The sequence below is a fragment of the Hydra vulgaris genome, chromosome 14 (assembly GCF_038396675.1).
Source record: "Hydra vulgaris chromosome 14, alternate assembly HydraT2T_AEP".
In the NCBI taxonomy this organism is placed as follows: domain Eukaryota; kingdom Metazoa; phylum Cnidaria; class Hydrozoa; order Anthoathecata; family Hydridae; genus Hydra; species Hydra vulgaris.
The window spans coordinates 3,487,490-3,495,000 of record NC_088933.1 but is presented as its reverse complement, the minus strand read 5'-3'; the positions used below and the strand labels follow the sequence as shown (position 1 = coordinate 3,495,000).

Here is a 7,511-nt window from a genome sequence, read left to right as displayed (position 1 = left end):
TTGATTAGTTAATAAAATAATTGCCACTTATTACTTCATATTAACTTCATTAATTAAGTATGAAGGTGGTCAACCATTTCTGCATAACTAAATAGAAAGTACAATATAAGTACTATATACGCATATATATATATATATATATATATATATATATATATATATATATATATATATATATATATATATATATATATATATAATAATTGCTCTGTTCTTTTAAGAACATTGAGCACTCTATTGTGTAGAATACATTTTAAAGTTGTTTAAATATATATATATATATATATATATATATATATATATATACACACATATATATATATATATATATATATATATATATATATATGTATATATATATTTATATATATTACATATATTTATATATAAATTCTTTTACTGCCTAACATGTCTGAAAACAACACACACATACACACTATATATACATATATCAGAGCCGTAATCGCCGGGGGGGGGGGGGCAGGGGCCTAGACCCCCAATATTTTTTTTTTAAATATATTTTTTTTATAAGAAACCTATTGTAAAATATATAGAATTACTTTGTTTCTATAGCATTTATTTTCTTGAGATAATCTTAAAATCTGCAAAAACCTTACATTTTCTCAATACTGCATTTTATTGCAAAAAATGAAGTATTTATTTACACCTGAGGTTTTTGCACATCACAATTCGATTGTCAAATCGAATAATGTTATTATCAACATTTTTTTCGAATTATTATCAGCATTCTATTATTAAAACTAATTTTAAAAGGTTTTAGTTAAGTTATTATTTTCAAATTTTTTCTTGATTATAACCCCCCCCCCTCCTTTTTTTTTTTTTTAATCGAAGAAACCCCAGGCTTCCCTAATATCAAAATTGTGGTTACGGCTCTGTATATATATATATATATATATATATATATATATATATATATATATATATATATATATATATATATATATATATATATATATATATATATATATATATATATATATATATTAACAAAGAAAAAACAACTTTTTCTATGGTACTTTAAGTTTCATGCCTATACGGCAATCATCAGCCATTGAATACAAATTCAAAAACAAAAAAACCCGCTAAAATTACAAAATACTGTGTAGTGGGATCTTAACGTCGCTAAGAAAAAACAAAATATTAGCTAATCACCGGTGTCAAAAAAAGATAAGAGGAATTTATTCTTGGGTCTGCATTTTGAAATCAACTCATTTCGTTTATTTAACAAGTTATCACCTTTATATGTTAAAATAAGGAATTTTTCGTATAAACAAAGATTGCAAATTTTTGACGAAGTGTTATAAGGATTGCAACGTTTTACAATTTTCCACTTAATTAAGGGTGTAAACATTTTGTCTTTTATGTCCCAAATTTCTTTAGACAATTCGGTATCATTTTTATATTTATTAATGTTAAAAGATTTTAGATGGTTAGCATAGCAAAATTTAAATGGAGTTTCACATAAGCCAAAATATACTTTTTCTTTGTAGTCAGGTTCATTTGACGACACGGTCGCTTGATAAACGATGTTCTTTGACAAGCACTGATTGTTCATGGGACAGATGGATTTATTGACACAGTTGCATGTTTTTCCCTCATCTTTACCTTGGCTATATAATATCCTGTGGTTGTGCGAATTAATGATGGACTTGATGTTTGGCATACATGAGTAGCTTATTTTAATGTTATTTCGATTAAATATCTTACGAAGTTTGTGACCAAACGGAAAGTGCAGGTCTACCATGTTCAAAAAACGACTTCCTATTTTTGTTGCAACATTGGTACTGAAAGGTGGGTTGTACCAGATTATGTTTCGCTTGTGATTTTTGAATGAGATCTGTTTTTTATTTGAATGGTAGGTGAATTTGCAGATAAAACCTGATTTAAATAATGCATCTTGATAAGGAGGAATGGATTGTTTAAAAATATTTTCGTTAGAAGAATTGGTTGACAATCTTAGTTCTCTAGTTTGAGGAAGGCTTTTTAGTATACTAGGAGGGTGGTTAGAGGCAGCATTTATATAACTGATGGAATTACCAGGCTTGCAGTATGGTTGGAAAGAACTGTCATTAAGATTTAACGTTAAGTCCAGATAATTAACAATTTTAAAATTACAGCTGATAGATATATGAAGATCATTATTATTAAAAACTTTCACAAAGTGCTTTTTAATTTTTTCCATCTGTTGGCCACTCCGGTTCTTAAACACTGCTAGACCATCATCTCTATACAATCCAAATTCATCTTTATCGTAAGATTGTGATAATTGAAACAAGATAAATATTCCAACTAACTCACAAACTTCTGCGCCATCAAAGGCTCCCATGGTGACATCAAATAAGCCTCCACTTTTTTTATTCAAACCTTCACTGTTGTTAAATAATAATGATTTCCTGGCATGGTATATTACCTTTTTTTCATCTTGTTTCATAATAAAGTATTTTTCAGCAAAGGCTATAGCGTTATTCAGTAAATTTTCATTAATTGAAGGATAAAAATCAGTTATATCGAAAATTAAGAATTTGTATAAATGTTTTTTTTTAATACTTTGAAACCAATCTATAACGTTCTGTGAGTTTAGCCATTGGTTGATGCAAACTTTTTTTCTAAGATCACTATTTATTTTTGACAGAATAACTTTAGAAACTCTACCTACTTCATTTTTTGCAGGATTTAATAGGCGAACTGTAGGGTTGTTTAAAAAATTATCCTTGTGGTCTTTTAGAGTGATAAAACAATTGGAGGTGCCATTTAATTCAATTCTGTTGAAAACATCGTGATTAGTTAAAAGGTGTTTGCTTTCAATATTTATTTGATCTTTCAGATTTTGGTCAGCCTTTTTATATGTAGATGTAACAGCGTTCTTAAGGAGGTGGTTATACTCTTCTTTGGAAATTCTGTACATATTAGAGGTTTTGTTGGCTTGAGTTAAAGTATTATGTGATTTGCGCAAAGATTTTATATCGCTAGAAAGCTTTTCTTGAAACTTGTTGTTCACTTTACGAAATTTAATATTTTTAACTAGATTAATTAAATCATTTTCAAACATAGCCATTTCTTTTATATGAGGAGGACATTTTGCAGATTTAATGCCATAGTTCTCGGGTTTGGATGAATTAGTTTCGTCAGAAAATTTATTCAGAAAGAATAAAGCTTTCCACCTCATTCTTTTTATGAGTGCTTCAGTCTTCTCCAGTAACTGTAATAAGAATTCTTTTTCCGTTGGAATAGGAATATTTTTGACTGAGTAATTAAAGTTTATTTTCTCCATTGTGTGGACGACTTGGAGTAGAGTGCTCAACTAATTGGAGCGTATATATTGATATTTAAGGCTATTTTGTATTATAATAATAAAACAAAACTCATAGTCGTAAAAGAGTGCTCAATATTAAAAAGATACTTCAAATAGAGCGATATACATATATATTAACGAAAAAAAAACAACTTTTTCTATGGTACTTTAAGTTTCATGCCTATACGGCATTCATCAGCCATTGAATACAAATTCAAAAACAAAAAAACCCGCTAAAATTAGAATAAGAATAAATTCCTCTTATCTTTTTTTGACACCGGTGATTAGCTAATATTTTGTTTTTTCTTAGCGACGTTAAGATCATACTACACAGTATTTTGTAATTTTAGCGGGTTTTTTTGTTTTTGAATTTGTATTCAATGGCTGATGATTGCCGTATAGGCATGAAACTTAAAGTACCATAGAAAAAGTTGTTTTTTCTTCGTTAATATATATGTATATCGCTATATTTGAAGTATTTTTTTAATATTGAGCACTCTTTTACGACTATGAGTTTTGTTTTATTATTATAATACAAAATAGCCTTAAATATCAATATATATATATATATATATATATATATATATATATATATATATATATATATATAAATTAGTAAAAAACACTTATCTAACTTTTATCTTCTACTTGAAGTTTCACCATTGCTGGATCATCAGGAAGAGTTACTAAATCTCAAAAAAATTTATAGAAAAAAATTTTTTACAGGAAGTTATAAATTATTATAAAAAATTTTTAATTACTATATTTTTTTGTTAACGGGAAGTTACAGAAAGTAATTATGAAATAATTTTCTTTGGAATGGGGATAGTTTAATTTGGTCATTTGTTTTTATAATTTTTTAAGAGGTATTTATTTTCGTGCCTACATTTAGAAATTAATTCAGATTTTTTATTTAATAAATTTTCTTGATTAATAAATAATCTACACACACATATATATATATATATATAATTAATTAGTAAAAAACACTTATCTAACTTTTATCTTCGACTTGGAGTTTCACCATTGCTGGATCATCAGGAAGAGTTACTAAATCTCAAAAAAAATTCAATTTATAGAAAAAAATATTTTACAGGAAGTTATAAATTATTATAAAAAATTTTTAATTACTATATTTTTTTGTTAACGGGAAGTTACAGAAAGTAATTATGAAATAATTTTCTTTGGAATGGGGATAGTTTAATTTGGTCATTTGTTTTTATAATTTTTTAAGAGGTATTTATTTTCGTGCCTACATTTAGAAATTAATTCAGATTTTTTATTTAATAAATTTTCTTGATTCAAATGAGTAATTATTTCAAATTTTTCTTGCAAACATAGCATACATTTTTTGGAAATGTTATTATAGGCAGGGGCAGATTTTAGAATAGACCATTGTAAATTAAAATTTTTATTTTTTTCTTTTAAATCCCAAATATATTTTGACAGCATAGTCTCTTTTGAATATTTTTTGTGTTTAAACGATTGTTTGTGGTTGGCATAACGTTTTTTCCATTCCCCCTCGGTTAAGCCAATATATTGTTTATCAGGGTTGTTTTGTGAGGAAACAATGCATTTGTAAATTACATTTTTCGAAAGGCATTTTCCATTTAGAGGGCAATCTATTTTTTGTTTACAATTACAATAATCAGTGTTTTTTTCCTTTATATGTTCATTTTTATTAATTAACGCGTAGTTGTGGCCTTTTATAATTCTTTCTAAATTTTTTGTACAACTATAACTTACTTTAATGGTATTTCTGTTAAAAATCTTATGTAATTTATTAGAGGGAGGAAAATGTTTGTCTACTAATTTTAGAAAAATTTTACCAATATTTGTTGAAACATTTTTGCTGTACGGGGGGTTAAACCAAATTATGTTTCTATTTCTATTACGCTTTTTTGCAATTTTCTTTTCAAATTTTAGCTCGAAATTTTGAAAGCCACTTTTTTTAAGGGCATCTTCATAAACACGTTTAGAGGAGTTAAAAATATTTTCATTAGAAGAGTTTTGGTTTAGCCTATTGTTAATTGAAATTGGAATTTGTTTTAGAATTTACATTAATATACAATAATTCGTCATTAGGTTTTTTGTAGGGCTTATAGGAACTTTCTGAGAGGTTAAATGTGACATCAAGAAAATTCACTATTTTTAAATTTATATTTATTTCAATTAGGAAGCCAATATTTTTAAAAACTTTAATAATATCTTTTCTAATTTTATCGAGTTGTGGCCCTGATTTTTTATGCATTATTATTAAACCGTCGTCGCGATAAAGACCTAATTGATTAATTTGGATTATTTTAGCAAGGGTATTTAAAATATATAAACCTACAAATTCGCAAATTTCTGCTCCGTCGTAACTTCCCATTGTTACATCAAAGCATTCGTGCGTGGTTTTTTTCTTCCACGTTTCCTTATCAAAATAGAGTAAATTTTTTCTGCAGTGCTTAATTATACGGATAGTGTCCTCAGTAATTTCTAAATGGGATTTTCCAAATTCTATTGTTTTATCTAAAATTTCTGCTGTAATTGAGGGGTAAAAATCAATAATATCAAATTGTATAAATGTGCATTCATTTTTATTGTTAATTTTAGAAAACCAATCTATAACATCAGTGGTATTTTTTTTTTTTTAGAGTTATTAATTTTGTCTAGTTTTATTTTACTAACGTGCCCTAGTTCACTTTTTGAAGGTACTAGTAGCCTACAAGGGAGTTTATTTTGAAAATTTGGTTTGTGATCTTTTAGCGAAACAAACGCTTGCGCTGGTGCAACTGATTCAATTCTCGCATCTAAATTAATATTTTTGGCGATGTTTTGAGCTTCTAAATTAATGGCGTTTTCCAAGTTTTTTGGTGCTTTTGTATAATTATTAGAAATATTATCGCGCAGTATTTTTTGATGAGTTTCTGGGGTAATTTGGTAAATGTTACTTGTTTTGTCAGCAAAAATCTCTTCTAATGAAAATATTTTTAACTCCTCTAAACGCGTTTATGAAGATGCCCTTAAAAAAAGTGGCTTTCAAAATTTCGAGCTAAAATTTGAAAAGAAAATTGCAAAAAAGCGTAATAGAAATAGAAACATAATTTGGTTTAACCCCCCGTACAGCAAAAATGTTTCAACAAATATTGGTAAAATTTTTCTAAAATTAGTAGACAAACATTTTCCTCCCTCTAATAAATTACATAAGATTTTTAACAGAAATACCATTAAAGTAAGTTATAGTTGTACAAAAAATTTAGAAAGAATTATAAAAGGCCACAACTACGCGTTAATTAATAAAAATGAACATATAAAGGAAAAAAACACTGATTATTGTAATTGTAAACAAAAAATAGATTGCCCTCTAAATGGAAAATGCCTTTCGAAAAATGTAATTTACAAATGCATTGTTTCCTCACAAAACAACCCTGATAAACAATATATTGGCTTAACCGAGGGGGAATGGAAAAAACGTTATGCCAACCACAAACAATCGTTTAAACACAAAAAATATTCAAAAGAGACTATGCTGTCAAAATATATTTGGGATTTAAAAGAAAAAAATAAAAATTTTAATTTACAATGGTCTATTCTAAAATCTGCCCCTGCCTATAATAACATTTCCAAAAAATGTATGCTATGTTTGCAAGAAAAATTTGAAATAATTACTCATTTGAATCAAGAAAATTTATTAAATAAAAAATCTGAATTAATTTCTAAATGTAGGCACGAAAATAAATACCTCTTAAAAAATTATAAAAACAAATGACCAAATTAAACTATCCCCATTCCAAAGAAAATTATTTCATAATTACTTTCTGTAACTTCCCGTTAACAAAAAAATATAGTAATTAAAAATTTTTTATAATAATTTATAACTTCCTGTAAAATATTTTTTTCTATAAATTGAATTTTTTTTGAGATTTAGTAACTCTTCCTGATGATCCAGCAATGGTGAAACTCCAAGTCGAAGATAAAAGTTAGATAAGTGTTTTTTACTAATTAATTATTGCTCTGTTCTTTAAGAACATTGAGCACTCTATTTGTAAAATACACTAACATAATTTACATATATATATATATATGTGTGTGACCGACCTGAATCTCTTAAAGTGTTGGCATGCAAAAATAAATATATTTGAAAAATATGTGACATTGGTTCATTATAAGTTCATTATTTATTGTAATTACTTGTTTTTTTAATTTGATAAGT

General features: G+C 26.5%; 1 protein-coding gene across 1 annotated transcript in view; it reads left to right on the top strand.

Moving 5' to 3' along the window:
- Positions 1 to 7,511, top strand: part of LOC100208017 (cyclin-G-associated kinase) — a 78,437-nt gene that overhangs the window by 26,131 nt on the left and 44,795 nt on the right. The gene's annotated exons all lie outside the window — the stretch shown is intronic.